Below are 16,848 nucleotides of genomic sequence, written 5' to 3'. Positions count from 1 at the left end.
ATGTTGTTGACCAAATTTGACACTCATTGACCATACAAAAAGTCCTGTCTTTGTGATATTATTTTCGTGGACAGATTTTGGGCGGAGTATACCCTCTCTCTTCGCCTCTTACTCTCCGCTGTCACCTTGTTAATGTCCAAAAGCGGAAGACCCGTCACAGGCTCTCTTTCCATTTTCCCTGAAAACCATTTTTTTCTAATCCCGAACCCGCCGAGGGTGGGGTCCTTGTCCCATAGAAATGGATTTTTAAAGGGGTTCGGGTAGATTAAGGTTAAAGGTGGGGTCGTCCCAAGGATCCCAGATAGCACTAACCACGTGTATGCTGTGTTTTGCGGGTGGTTTTGGAAGAGAGCTAGCTACACTTGAATAACTGTAATTTCAAGTGCATCAACTACCTTAATGCTTAGTTTACCTTTGCCATAACGATAGTCCAACAATAAATGTGAATTATTCAGAAGATACTTCGGTCACTTCATTACTATTCAGTGTCAGTTGACGTTTGCATAGGCTGCTACTTTTGACTACAGTGAATGGCAAATAGCCCTCGGGGATTGACAAGGTACACGTCAAGTCGACAAATGAGTGAATGGTTATCATAATGCTGTACATTTTAGAATTTGAACGGTTTAAATGCTACAATCAGTGCACGCCACCGCAACAAACGCTCTGTATTGAGCTGGTGTCGCATTTCTCCAGTGCAAGTCCAGATAAAAGGTCAAACTGATTACGAATGTTTAGCCCTGCTTCTCAGAAAACAAGGAGTTTCAAGTTGTAATGTCACGTGCACAATTGTCTTTCTTGCAAGCGCTAAATCCAACAATTAAATAATCAATCATGTAATACTAAAAATAACAAGGTCGAAATAAGAAGAAGACGAGAAAGTAAGTAAGCTGTATACAGGGTCAGTGCCAATACCACATTTACAATGTGCAGGGATACTGGAGTGATAGAAGTAGATATGTAAGGGGTTAAGGTGACTAGGCATCAGGATTTATAATGCATAGTAGCAGCAGAGTATATGATGATTGTATGTGAGTGGGTGTGCGTGTAGTCAGAATAAATGTAAGTGCATATTCTATGTGTGAGTGTTTGTAGGGCCCTGTGAGTGTGCATAGAGACAGTGTAAAAAATAAACACACGGGTCAAATCAGATAGTGTGTAGCCATTTTGTCATCGATTTAGTTAGCTATTTAGCAAGTCTTATGGCTTGGGGATAGAAGCTGTTCGGGAGCCTGTTGATGTCAGACTTGATGCACTGGTACCGCTTACCGTGCACAAGCAGAGAGAACACGTCTATGGATCGAGTAAACTAAGATCATTGCTTCAATAGTGATACAATATGCCTGGAGAAATACCCTACTAAACTAAGCCATGCATTTTGATGTGTTTCTCATTAGATGGTGTCTTCTGTATTGAATTGTATTCTATGGTATATTGTCATATTTCATGTTTATAGATCATTTTTTCCCCTCAGTGGTGAAACAGAATGGAATAGAAAATATCTTCTACAAGGTGTAATTTACTATAAAAGTACATCTGTTTTCATACCGTTTTGGATACATTAGAGAGCCTTGGATGAAATGTGTCAAACAGCACAGGGTAGAAGTTTAAGAACAGATAATCCCAATAGATTTCCTAGATGTCATGTTTCAGTGGCATATCACTAACACTGTGAGGTTTACAGTGTCACTCCAATCCTGGGAATTTCCCAATCCCCCCGGCCAGGTGATAGACGTGTCTTTCAGACTAGGGATGCAGCAGGCAGACGCTACAGGAAAGTACCTCAAAGAAGTTGAGTTCACCAACATGTTTGCCAGTATTATGGCCCGTGCCCGCCAGGTGAGTGGCGACGATGCCACAGAGATCATGTAATCTTTTATAATACACTTTTGACACCAGTATTATGTGTTGGGATGGTCCATTATGAAACAATCTCTCCTTAGAAAGATGTATGTGAATGGTTGTTTTATCCGTTTTGTTACAGACTTGCAAAGCGATTTTGAAGCACAACAGTTGTTGCTCTGGCCTAGAAATTGTGACGCATCACTTAAAGAGAGGGTGAGTACCCTTTCTCTGGACTCTAGGTTGTCAATATCTCATTTCCGTATATGCTGTTCTTATTAACTATATATCAGAGTGTGTGGGGGGGCTGGTGGTGGACATGAAGTACATGGATACAGCAGCTGGTCTATTGTGGCTGGACTTCCGTCCTCCAGGGAGAGAGACTATAGAACATGCAAGTCATTCTGGGGGATCCTAAGGGAGCATGTCTGTCTGCCTCTTTCTCCCTCTCTATATATTCCTCCTGATTGGAGACCAGATGCAATACATTTTATCAACACTAGATGGCACCTTTGGCATGCATTACAGGGTAATCCATTCTTGACTATGAATATGCCAAATAAATGTTTTGCAAAACAGGTGCCTTCATCAAATTCATTTGCTAGTTTATGAGACACGTTGTCCAGATGATGATGCAGATCTGCCATGGTATGTGACCTCAGTATCTCTCTAACCACCCAGGACATGCTGTAGGCCCCTCAATCAGGATGGAACCGGTGTCAACCAGTCTGTTGTGTGGGTGTAGGAGAAGAACGGGAAGGACGAGTCTGTGTTGTGAATAAGAGTGCTTTGTTCTGTGTTAGATAAAGACACGGATCAAAGAGTTTCTGGAGCACCTGTTCCAGCGCATGGTGGCTGACCACTGCGGACCAGGACAGAAGGAGACAGGGATTCCTCAGACAGAGGGGGCTCTCGCAGGCAAGCCGGACGATGGGATCAGAGACATCCCTGCCATGCGCTGGTGGTCAGCCATGGGGCCCTCATACAGTTGAAGTCGGAAGTTTACATACACCTTAGCCAAATACATTTAAACTCAGTTGTTTCACAATTCCTGAAAACACTTTGTTTTAGGTCTGTTAGGATCACCACTTTATTTGAAGAATGGAAAATGTCAGAATAATAGTACAGAGAATGATTTATTTCAGCTTTTATTTCTTTCATCACATTCCCATTGGGTCAGACATGTACATACACTCAATTAAGTTTTTGGTAGCATTGCCTTTAAATTGTTTAATTTTGGTAAAATAATAATAATAATAATATATGCCATTTAGCAGACGCTTTTATCCAAAGCGACTTACAGTCATGTGTGCATACATTCTACGTATGTTTCAGGTAGCCTTCCACAAGCTTTCCTCAATAAGTTGGGTGAATTATGTCCCATTCTTCCTGACAGAGCTGGTGTAACTGAGTCAGGTTTGTAGGCCTCCTTGCTCGCACACATGAGTTCTGCCCACAAATTTTCTATAGGATTTGAGGTCAGGGCTTTGTGATGGCCACTCCAATACCTTGACTTTGTTGTCCTTAAGCCATTTTGCCACAACTTTGGAAGTATGCTTAGGGTCATTGTCTATTTGGAAGACCCATTTGCGACCAAGCTTTAACTTCCTGACTGATGTCTTGAGATGTTGCTTCAATATATCCACAGAATTTTCCCCTCTCATGATTACATCTATTTTGTGAAGTGCACCAGTCCCTCCTGCAGCAAAGCACCCCCACAACATGATGGTGTTCTTCGGCTTGCAAGCCTCCTGATTTTTCCTCCAAACATAACGATGGTCATTATGGCCAAACAGTTCAATTTTTGTTTCATCAGACCAGAGGACATTTCTCCAAAAAAGTACGATCTTTGTCCCCATGTGCAATTTCAAACTGTAGTCTGGCTTTTTTTAATGGCAGTTTTGGAGCAGTGGCTTCTTCCTTGCTGAGCGGCCTTTCAGGTTATGTCCATATATGACTCATTTTACTGTGGATATAGATACTTTTGTCCCTGTTTCCTCCAGCATCTTCACAAGGTCCTTTCCTGTTGTTCTGGGATTGATTTGCACTTTTCGCACCAAAGTACGTTCATCTCTAGGAGACAGAACACGTCTCTTTCCTGAGCTGTATGACGGCTGCTTGGTCCCATGGTGTTTATACTTGCGTACTATTGTTTGTACAGATGAACCGTGGTACCTTCAGGCGTTTGGAAATTGCTCCCAAGGATGAACCAGACTTGTGGAGGTCTACAATTTTTTCTGAGGTCTTGGCTGATTTCTTTTGATTTCCCACAGATGTCAAGCAAAGAGGCACCGAGTTTGAAGGTAGGCCATGAAATACATCCACAGGTACACCTCTGATTGACTCAACTGATGTCAATTACAATATCAGAAGCTTCTAAAGCCATGACATCATTTTCTGGAATTTTCCAAGCAGGTTAAAGGTGAATTCTAAGTGAAATAATCTGTAAACAATTGTTGGAAAAATGACTTGTGTCATGCACAAAGTAGATGTCCTAACCGACTTGCCAAAACTATAGTTTGTTAACAAGAAATTTGTGGAGTGGTTGAAAAACGAGTTTAAATTACTCCAACCTAAGTGTATGTAAACTTCCGACTTCAACTGTATATGGGGTAGAGTGGAAGGGGTTGAAGGGGGAAACACATCTCCTGGTTTGTTCACACTAGGGCCGACTAGAACCGTATTGTGCTCTTTAGGAAATGTTCTTTTCACATTGTCCTTTCCAGCATGTCTTCAGCAACTATGGTGGATGCGTACCAAGCCAGCCCAGTGGAGCTTCACTCGGCTTGGCCCTGTAGTGTGGATCAGGCTATTAAGTGCTAACTAAGATATACACAGAGACACCACACAGGCATCTGGTTTAAAGTGATTTAAAACGTTTAAAGTCATATATTATTTAAAACAATCAAGGTTGAGGAAAGAAACAGTCATATTTTGAAGCTTTCCCATCTCATCACTGCTCAACCAGTTGACTTGTTAAAAACCTGTCCTTAAAATTCACATTTCAGATTAATAATAATAATAATATATAATAATATATGCCATTTAGCAGACGCTTTTATCCAAAACGACTTACAGTCATGTGTGCATACATTCTACGATAACAATATTAGACCATAACAACATAACATAACAAGATTCTTTGACACCATCTACATTCAGCCGTTCATAACTTGAGTTGAATACCTTATTTTAACCTCAGTTCCCATTTCTGTGTTGCAATGTACTGACATCACAGCGTTCCTCTCAGGCTGCTGATAATCATTGATTCACTGTTAACCGGTGCGGCTCTTTGCTCTTATCACTCTCTGCTTCTATATACACGGAGTGTACAAAACATTAACATGGGCTTTCCATGACTTAGACTGACCAGGTGAATCCAGGTGAAAGCTGTGATCCCTTATTGATGTCACTTGTTAAATCCACTTTAATCAGTGTAGATGAAGGGAAGGAGACAGGTTAAAGAAGGATTTTTAAGCCTTGAGAAAATGTAGACATGGATTATGTGTGTGTGGCATTCAGAGGGTGAATATTTATGTGCCTTTGAACAGGGTATGGTAGTAGGTGCCAGGCGGGCCTGTTTGAGTGTGTCAAGAACTGCAACGCTGTTGGGTTTTTCACGCTCAACAGTTTCTCGTGTGTATCAAGAATGGTCTACCTCCCAAAGGCCATCCAGCCAACTTGACACAAATGTGGGACGCATTGGAGTCAACATTGGCCAGCATCCCTGTGGAACGCTTTCGACACCTTGTAGAGTCCATGGCCGACGAATTGAGGCTATTCTGAGGGCAAATGGGAGCGCAACGCAATATTAAGGTGTTTCTAATGCTTTGTACACTCATTGTACACTGAACAAAAATATAAACCCAACGTATAGTTTTGGTCCCATGTGTTGAAATTAAAGATACCAGAAATGTTCCATACGCATATGTATTCTCTCAAATGCACACACTTGTTTACATCCCTGTTAGTGAGCATTTCTCCTTTGCCAAGATAATCCATCCACCTGACAGGTGTGGCATATAAAGAAGCTGATTAAACAGCATGATCATTACACAGGTGCACCTTGTGCTGGGGACAATAAAAGACCACTCTAAAATGTGCAGTTTTTTCACACAACACAATGCCACAGATGTCTCAAGTTTTGAGGGAGGGTGCAATTGGCATGCTGACTGCAGGAATGTTCACCAGAGCTGTTGCCAGATAATTTAATGTTCATTTCTCTACCATAAGCTGCCTCCAACGTAGTTTTAGAAAATTGGGCAGGATGGCCAACCGGCTTCATAACCGCAGATCGTTGTGTGGGCAAGCGATTTGCTGAAGTCAACGTTGTGAGCAGAGTGCCCCATTGTGGCGGTGGGGTTATGGTATGGGCAGGCATAAACTACAGACAACAAACACAATTGCATTTTATCGATGGCAATTTGAATGCATAGGAATACTGTGACAAGATCCTGAGGCCGATTGTGAGGCCCATTGTTTTAAGGTATCTGTGACCAACAGATGCATATCTGTATTCCCAGTCAGGAGAAATCCATATATTAAGGCCTAATGCATTTATTTAAATTGACAAATGTCCTCTTATGAACTGTAACTCAGTAAAATCTTAGAAATTGTTGCATGTTGCGTTTATATTTTGTTGTTCAGTATATATCCTCCTGTGTTATGGTTAAAACTGTGGAGAGACACTAAGTGAAACTACTGTTGTTGACTGGACATTTTAAACTTTTTTTATTGTTGTGAATTACCACTAGTGTAGACAAGAGACACTTAAATAGGCAACGGTATGCTCATACTTGATAAGTATTTGAGTTGATCTCCATCAATTTCCGATTGTGACAATTAACGGTGTAGTTTTCTATAGCTATTTTACTGGTTGTTTATTTGGTGAATGAAATGTAGAAATGTGGCTTATTGCACAAACGTTCAAATAAATCGCTGATAAGTAAAGAACACACTTTAGGAAAGAACGGAGGTTCCAGACTTGTTTATCCAGGCACAATGCCTATTTGTATTACATCAACTTTTGACTGGGTTAATTTGTTTATTTATATATCTAATCAGACTGTACAGCACATCTCCTTTTTGAAACTACTCACATCACGTTCTATATGTTTTTGTCACCAGACTGAAAAAATAGAACTTCATGCTTTTGAAAGGTAATGTGTGATTGACCACAGATTTACCTCTTGGAATCCAAGTTTATTGACCACTACCACTAGTTTATCAGAATCAATTTACCTCCTATTGTTCCATAGTCAATGAATGAACCATAACATTAATTACACCTATAATCAGTTGCAACGTGTCATTCAGAGCAAAGAATATAATTATATATAATATAAAAATAATAATTGTGCATGTTATTTTGGCATTAATACGTGTCACATCAGTTTGCAAACAATGCAAACAAAAATCGTAATTGGAGTTCATAAAGCCAAATACAAACATGGTCTCTTTTTTTGCTTTCTTGAGTAAGGCAGCTCCAAAATGCAGGTGTTTCAGCCTAGCTCAGTGCTTTCTGTGGTGGGGCAGTCAGCAGAAAATACGGAGAGTAGGAGTTTGTAATGTTCTCTAGTTGCACCGTGATTGGCTTAGTGTTCTGTCACTCATGGGGACACAACGTCACTGCAAAATCTACAGTTAGAGCTCGAAAATTCAAGCCCCTTGGGTGCTGCCATAGACTTACATTAGAAGTGCCCATCCAAGAAGGCTATCTCTCTCTGAATGACCTTCTTGATCCAAATCAGTCAGGTTTCAAGACTAGTCATTCAACTGAGACTGCTCTCCTCTGTATCACGGAGGCGCTCCGCACTGCTAAAGCTAACTCTCTCTCCTCTGCTCTCATCCTTCTAGATCTATCGGCTGCCTTCGATACTGTGAACCATCAGATCCTCCTCTCCACCCTCTCCGAGTTGGGCATCTCCGGCGCGGCCCACGCTTGGATTGCGTCCTACCTGACAGGTCGCTCCTACCAGGTGGCGTGGCGAGAATCTGTCTCCTCACCACGCGCTCTCACCACTGGTGTCCCCCAGGGCTCTGTTCTTGGCCCTCTCCTATTCTCGCTATACACCAAGTCACTTGGCTCTGTCATAACCTCACATGGTCTCTCTTATCATTGCTATGCAGACGACACACAATTAATCTTCTCCTTTCCCCTTCTGATGACCAGGTGGCGAATCGCATCTCTGCATGTCTGGCAGACATATCAGTGGATGACGGATCACCACCTCAAGCTGAACCTCGGCAAGACGGAGCTGCTCTTCCTCCCGGGAAGGACTGCCCGTTCCATGATCTCGTCATCACGGTTGACAACTCCATTGTGTCTTCCTCCCAGAGCGCCAAGAACCTTGGCGTGATCCTGGACCACACCCTGTCGTTCTCAACCAACATCAAGGCGGTGGCCCGTTCCTGTAGGTTCATGCTCTACAACATCCGCAGAGTACGACCCTGCCTCACACAGGAAGCGGCGCAGGTCCTAATCCAGGCACTTGTCATCTCCCGTCTGGATTACTGCAACTCGCTGTTGGCTGGGCTCCCTGCCTGTGCCATTAAACCCCTTCAACTCATCCAGAACGCCGCAGCCCGTCTGGTGTTCAACCTTCCCAAGTTCTCTCACGTCACCCCGCTCCTCCGTTCTCTCCACTGGCTTCCAGTTGAAGCTCGCATCCGCTACAAGACCATGGTGCTTGCCTACGGAGCTGTGAGGGGAACGGCACCTCAGTACCTCCAGGCTCTGATCAGGCCCTACACCCAAACAAGGGCACTGCGTTCATCCACCTCTGGCCTGCTCGCCTCCCTACCACTGAGGAAGTACAGCTCCCGCTCAGCCCAGTCAAAACTGTTCGCTGCCCTGGCCCCCCAATGGTGGAACAAACTCCCTCACGACGCCAGGACAGCGGAGTCAATCACCACCTTCCGGAGACACCTGAAACCCCACCTCTTTAAGGAATACCTAGGATAGGATAAGTAATCCCTCTCACCCCACCCCCCCCCCTAAGTTTTAGATGCACTATTGTTAAGTGACTGTCCCACTGGATGTCATAAGGTGAATGCACCAATTTGTAAGTCGCTCTGGATAAGAGCGTCTGCTAAATGACTTAAATGTAATGTAAATGTAATAAAATAATGTCAAATCACGTTATATCTACCATAGCTTTGATTGGACTGATCATGTCAACATCATACTTTCAAAATCTTAACTAGCAATCTAGACAAGCAGTCACCATCATGAATCAAGTTGACAATCTACTGGCAAATCCTTTTTCAAATCTTGTCATATGAAGAGAAATTATAGATAAAAAAGTATTGGTGCTCGTCGGCCATTGGAACATTACACAACAAGTTGGAAATCGCATATTCAACAATAAGTGCTGAGGCGTGATAGCAAACTCAGGTTCCATCCCAGGCTGTGTCACAGCTGGCCATGACCGGGAGATGGCGCACAATTGGCACAGCGTCGTCCAGGTTAGGGGAGGGTTTGGCCGGCAGGGATTTCCTTGTCTAATCGTTCTTTAGCGACTCCTTGTGGCAGACTGGGCACCTGCAAGTTTACTTTGGTTGTCAATTACTTTGGTTGTTTCCTCCGACACATTGATGCAGCTGGATTCCGGGTTAAGCGAGCAGTGTGTCAAGAAGCAATGCGGCTTGGCTCTTGGCGTTTCACAGAGTCTGTAGGGGAGTTGCAGCGATGAGACAAGATCGTAAATTCTGGCCCATGGCGTTGCATGTGAATGTTTAAACTTTTTAATTTTCTCCCAAATTTCAAGATATCCAATTAGTAAAGTTTGAATACATTGGCCATGCTGTCAATCCAGCATGACTTCTGCCACGTACAAAACAACTGGAAACTTGGAACTGGGAAATCTCAGACTTCAGTGAGTTCAAGACAACTGGGAAATTGGAAAAAAACTAGCTCCGACTGGGAAAATACAGAAATGTATTTTGAACGCTCATCCAACTCGGAATTAAAAATCGGGGACTCGGACCTCTTTCTAGAGTTCACAAGAAGGACCGGCGCGCCACTTGTTCAAGTGACCACAACAGAACAAGATGAGTCCAAAAATGTCTTGTATGCTGCTGCATAAATTATGTAGTATGCCAGGGAGATATGTATACTGTAGCTAAGAAAGTAATACTAAGTGTATGTTGTGTAGTAAGCTGTTAGTTAGACTGTCTGTCCTAACTCAGATTTCCTCTCATCCTTTCGTCATTCCCTTATGTCATAGTTTGTGCATCTCAATTGTCAGTAGAAAACCACATTTGTTTTAAGCACGTCAGCCATATCAGCTGTGTTTTGTTAAAGGCAGTAAATGAGGCTGAATGAACTGTTTTGCTACGAGACAAGGCTCCTCTGATAGTCAGGTGTAGCAGTTTTAAGGTGTTGGGACTCTGCTGTTGGGACAGCTTTATGTAGGCCCTAACAGTTTTGTGGGCCCCGTTTGTCACCGTTATAGTGCAATGAATGTATTGTTTAGTGTTGTGTAGTGTAGTGGCTTTGCTGGCATACATAATAAAACATAATAAAAAAACATTTGCCCCACCAAGATTTACATGCTAAAATCGCCACTGCCGGTAATACATAGTACTCAGTACTGTACAGTGGTTCTTCCTTTAAAAGTTTTGAGTTTATGACGCAACCGTTTGTAGTAGATGGTAGCAGATTGTGGTAAATTGCATCATACTGGCAACAATGGCCATACAATTCTGTGGCAACCCGCAAGCTGTGCTGCAATACGCCACAACTTGTAAGGAAGAACCACTGTAGCTAATCGCATTTTAATTCCATATTAATGGAGTTGTTGCCTTTACGAAAGAGGAATAGTTCCTTATTCCACTAGCATAATAACTTCACCACTCAACCCCATTGCTATGCTATTAGAAAATACTTATATAACAACGTTAACAAGATAGCGCTGCAGTGGATAGTAGCCGCCTTATTGGCTCCTGACTAATTCTGCTAGTGTTTGTGTTACGCTGGTCTTAACTTTTGTGTGCATAATGTCTCCGACATAATTTCCTATGACACTAAACAGCTTTTGATCATCAGAACAGTGATCATTAACCTCGATTTGGATGCACATTTCTACTTCAATGAGTTGGCAGTTCTGGATGTTCTGTTTACTCCGGACCAGGCCCTAATCCCTGGGACTCGAGAGAGGAAGTGACAGCGAAAGCGAGGCAGGCAAGGTGGCATCCTGACGAGACTACGTCATTGAGCAAATAGACTGCCATTGCCCTCTGTTCTATTGGCAAACGTGCAGTCACTGGAGAACAAACTGGATGAGCTCCGTTCGAGACTATCCTATCAACGGGACCTGAAAAGCTGTTTCCCAGTGTCGTGGCTGAATGACTTGGATAATATACATCTCTTTGTTAACATCTGGTGCACCATCTCTAATGTTAAGGAAGTCTAGAATTGTTGCTCGCCTGAGTTAGAATACCTCATGATAAGCTGCAGACTATACTATTTACCAAGAGAGTTTATCTATATTTTTTGTAGCTGTCTAACAACTGGGCACACACTGGTTGAATCAACGTTGTTTCCATGTCATTTCCATACAATTAAGTTGAACCAATGTGGAATAGACGTTGAATTGACATCTATCTCCAGTGGGTATTTACCACCACAAACCGATGCTGGCACTAAGACTGCACTTAATGAGTTGTATAGAGCCATAAACAAACAATAAAATGCACATACAGAGGCAGCGTTTCAAATGGCCTGTGATGTTAATGCAGGGAAACTGAAATCAGTTTACCACATTTCTACTGGCATGTCACCTGTGCAACTCCAAATCACTTTTAGAGCAACACTTGACCATGTATGAGAGCACCAGCTGTTCCCGGCTGTTCCTGGTTTGATCTCGCTCTACAGCTGCACCATTTAGAACATTTTGACTGGCTGCATCACAGCTTGGTATGGCAATGCAAGGCGCTACAGAGGGTGGTGAGTAGGGCTCAGTACATCACTGGGGTTGATCTCCCTGCCATCCAGGACCTATATACCAGGCGGTGTCGGCGGAAGGCCCCAAAAATGGTCAAATACTCCAGCCACCCAAGCCATAGACTGTTTTCTCTGCTACCACATGGCAAGTGGTACCAGTGCTCCAAGTATGGAAACAATAGGACCCTGCACAGCTTCTACCCCCAAGCCATAAGACTCCTAAACAAACTTGCTAAATAGCTAGTCAAAATAGCTAGTTACCCAGACTACCTGCGTTGACCCTTTTTTTGCACTAACTCATTTGCACTGCCTCTATGGACACACACTGGACTCTACACACACATACTTACACTGACACCCCAACACACACACACACTACATACACCCACACACACACACATAACACGTGCACACATGCATACTGACACCACACACTCACATTTTCACACATGCTGCTAATGTCTATTATTTATCCTGCTGCCTAGTCTCTTTACCCCCTACTTTACCCCTACCTATATGTACGTAGCTATCTCAATTACATCGACTCTACTGGTACTCCTATTCTTTTTCTTTAGCCCTGCATTGTTGGAAAAGGACCCTTAAGTAAGCATTTCACTGTTAGTCTAAATCAAATCAAATTGTATTGGTCACATACACGTGGTTAGCAGATGTTATTGCGAGTGTAATGAAATGCTTGTGCTTCTACTTCCAACAGTGCAGCAATATCTAACAAGTAATATCTAACAATTCCACAACAGATACGTAATACACACAAATCTAAAGTAAAGGAATAAGAATATATAAATATATGGATGAGCAATGACAGAGCAGCATAGGCTAAGATGCAATAGATAGTATAGAATACAGTATATATATATATATACGAGATGAGTAATGCAAGATATGTAAACATTATTAAAGTGGCATTATTAAAGTGGCCAATGATTTCAAGTCTGTATGTAGGCAGCAACCTCTGTGCTATAATGATGCCCATTTAACAGTCTGATGGCTTTGGTCTCTCGGTCCCAGCTTTGATGCACCTGTACTGACCTCACCCTCTGGATGGTAGCGGGGTGAACAGGCAGTGGCTGAGGTGGTTGTTGTCCTTGATGATCTTTTTAAAAACTCTTGTTTATTCAGTTTTACACACATCAGATAACACAAAACAACATAAATAATATATACAACTTGAAAAAATAATAGCTGTAAAAATACTGAATAGCTATAAAGATACTGTACTTTAGACAAGTTAAACACACCGGGCAGAAGGCTACAAAAGTTGAAGGGCAACTGTAGTACAGGGAAAGAGCGGACACCTCACCATTGTTCCTGTAAACAGACAAGTGACGGGTGGAAAAATGCAACCACTCACACTCACAGAAAGTCATGGCCACAGACCAACCATCCAAAGATAAAGTTTACAATGCTTTTTTAAATTATTTTTTTAATGTAAGTGTGAACGAAATAAAAAACAAGGCAAAACAAGCTCACATTTTAGCCTCTGACAGGGCAAAATGAACAAGGCATCTGCAAGTCAAGGCATCTGCAACTTTTACTCTCTGTTCCAGACGTTCTAGACGACCAATTCTTATTGCTTTTAGCCACACCCTTATTCTACTCCTCCTATGTTCCTCTGGCAATGTAGAGGTGAATCCAGGCCCTGCAGTGCCTAGCTCCACTCCTATTCCCCAGGCGCTCTCTTTTGACGACTTCTGTAACCGTAATAGCCTTGGTTTCATGCATGTTAACATTAGAAGCCTCCTCCCTAAGTTTGTTCTATTCACTGCTTTAGCACACTCTGCCAACCCGGATGTTCTAGCTGTGTCTGAATCCTGGCTTAGGAAGACCACCAAAAATTCTGAAATTTTAATTCTAAACTTCAACATTTTCAGACAAGATAGAACTGCCAAAGGGGGCAGTGTTGCAATCTACTGCAAAGATAGCCTGCAGAGTTCTGTCCTACTAGCCAGGTCTGTACCCAAACAATTTGAACTTCTACTTTTAAAAATCCACCTCTCTAAAAACAAGTCTCTCACCGTTGCCGCCTGCTATAGACCACCCTCTGCCCCCAGCTGTGCTCTGGACACCATATGTGAACTGATTGCCCCCCATCTATCTTCAGAGCTCGTGCTGCTAGGCGACCTAAATTGGAACATGCTTAACACCCCAGCCATCCTAAAATCTAAACTTGATGCCCTCAATCTCACACAAATTATCAATGAACCTACCAGGTACCTCCCCAAAGCCTTAAACACGGGCACCCTCATAGATATCATCCTAACCAACTTCCCCTCTAAATACACCTCTGCTGTCTTCAACCAAGATCTCAGCGATCACTGCCTCATTGCCTGCATCCGTAATGGGTCAGCGGTCAAACGGCCTCCACTCATCACTGTAAAACGCTCCCTGAAACACTTCAGCGAGCAGGCCTTTCTAATCGACCTGGCTGAGGTATCCTGGAAGGATATTGATCTCAACCCGTCAGTAGAGGATGCCTGGATATTTTCTTTAAATGCCTTCCTAACCATCTTAAATAAACATGCCCCATTCAAGAAATTTAGAACCAGGAACAGATATGGCCAGTGTTTCTCCCCAGACCTGACTGCCCTTAACCAACACAAAAACATCCTGTGGCATTCTGCATTAGCATTGAACAGCCCCCGTGATATGCAGCTGTTCAGGGAAGCTAGAAACCATTATACACAGGCAGTTAGAAAAGCCAAGGCTAGCTTTTTCAAGCAGAAATTTGCTTCCTGCAACACTAACTCAAAAAAGTTCTGGGACACTGTAAAGTCCATGGAGAATAAGAACACCTACTCCCAGCTGTCCACTGCACTGAAGATAGGAAACACTGTCACCACTGATAAATCCACCATAATTGAGAATTTCAATAAGCATTTTTCTACAGCTGGCCATGCTTTCCACCTGGCTACTCCTACCCCGGTCAACAGCACTGCACCCCCAACAGCAACTCACCCAAGCCTTCCCCATTTCTCCTTCTCCTAAATCCGTTCAGCTAATGTTCTGAAAGAGCAGCAAAATCTGGACCCCTACAGGTCAGGTTTCTAAGGTCTTCGAAAGCCAAGTCAACAAACAGATTACCAACCATTTTGAATCTCACCATACCTTCTCTGCTATGCAATCTGGTTTCAGAGCTGGTCTTGGGTGCACCTCAGCCACGCTCAAGGTCCTAAACGATATCTTAACCGCCATCGATAAGAAACATTACTGTGCAGCCGTATTCATTGATCTGGCCAAGGCTTTCGACTCTGTCAATCACCACATCCTCATCGGCAGACTCGACAGCCTTGGTTTCTCAAATGATTGCCTCGCCTGGTTCACCAACTACTTCTCTGATAGAGTTCAGTGTGTCAAATCGGAGGGTCTGCTGTCCAGACCTCTGGCAGTCTTTATGGGGGTGCCACAGGGTTCAATTCTTGGACCGACTCTCTTCTCTGTATACATCAATGAGGTCGCTCTTGCTGCTGGTGAGTCTCTGATCCACCTCTACGCAGACGACACCATTCTGTATACTTCTGGCCCTTCTTTGGACACTGTGTTAACAACCCTCCAGGCAAGCTTCAATGCCATACAACTCTCCTTCCGTGGCCTCCAATTGCTCTTAAATACAAGTAAAACTAAATGCATGCTCTTCAACCGATCGCTACCTGCACCTACCCACCTGTCCAACATCACTACTCTGGATGGCCCTGACTTAGAATACGTGGACAACTACAAATAGTTAGGTGTCTGGTTAGACTGTAAACTCTCCTTCCAGACCCATATCAAACATCTCCAATCCAAAGTTAAATCTAGAATTGGCTTCCTATTTCGCAACAAAGCATCCTTCACTCATGCTGCCAAACATACCCTTGTAAAACTGACCATCCTACCAATCCCCGACTTTGGCTATGTCATTTACAAAATAGCCTCCAATACCCTACTCAACAAATTGGATGCAGTCTATCACAGTGCAATCCGTTTTGTCACCATAGCCCCATATACTACCCACCATTGCGACCTGTACGCTCTCGTTAGCTGGCCCTCGCTTCATATTCGTCGCCAAACCCACTGGCTCCATGTCATCTACAAGACCCTGCTAGGTAAAGTCCCCCCTTATCTCAGCTCGCTGGTCACCATAGCATCTCCCACCTGTAGCACACGCTCCAGCAGGTATATCTCTCTAGTCACCCCCAAAACCAATTCTTTCTTTGGCTGCCTCTCCTTCCAGTTCTCTGCTGCCAATGACTGGAACGAACTACAAAAATCTCTGAAACTGGAAACACTTATCTCCCTCACTAGCTTTAAGCACCAACTGTCAGAGCAGCTCGCAGATTACTGCACCTGTACATAGCCCACCTATAATTTAGCCCAAACAACTACCTCTTTCCCAACTGTATTTAATTAATTAATTTTGCTCCTTTGCACCCCATTATTTTTATTTCTTCTTTGCACATTCTTCCATTGCAAAACTACCATTCCAGTGTTTTACTTGCTATATTGTATTTACTTTGCCACCATAGCCTTTTTTGCCTTTACCTCCTTTCTCACTTCATTTGCTCACATTGTATATAGACTTGTTTATACTGTATTATTGACTGTATGTTTGTTTTACTCCATGTGTAACTCTGTGTCGTTGTATCTGTCGAACTGCTTTGCTTTATCTTGGCCAGGTCGCAATTGTAAATGAGAACTTGTTCTCAACTTGCCTACCTGGTTAAATAAAGGTGAAATAAAAATAAATAAATAAATAAAAGTCACATTCAATAGGAATCAATAGGCACATCATCAACCTTAATGTCCCCCAAAAAACACAAAGAAATGCTCATCCAACCCTTAAGTCACAGGGGAGTCAAATACAGACTTATTTTTGTTTTAATATGAATGCCATCAGAGGATGGACTGTTTAAAGTAAGACCGTAATGGAGCCCAAGCCTCATAAAACAGTTTGGGGTTCCCACGTGTATTTAATTACTTTTTTTCTAATTTAAGAGAGCAGAACACATCTCCCACTCAATATTTATAAGATGGGGGAGCTGCCATCTTCCAGTTCTGTAGTA

The sequence above is a fragment of the Oncorhynchus gorbuscha genome, linkage group LG02, assembly GCF_021184085.1.
Source record: "Oncorhynchus gorbuscha isolate QuinsamMale2020 ecotype Even-year linkage group LG02, OgorEven_v1.0, whole genome shotgun sequence".
Classification (NCBI taxonomy): Eukaryota; Metazoa; Chordata; class Actinopteri; order Salmoniformes; family Salmonidae; genus Oncorhynchus; species Oncorhynchus gorbuscha.
This window is presented reverse-complemented; position numbering follows the sequence as displayed.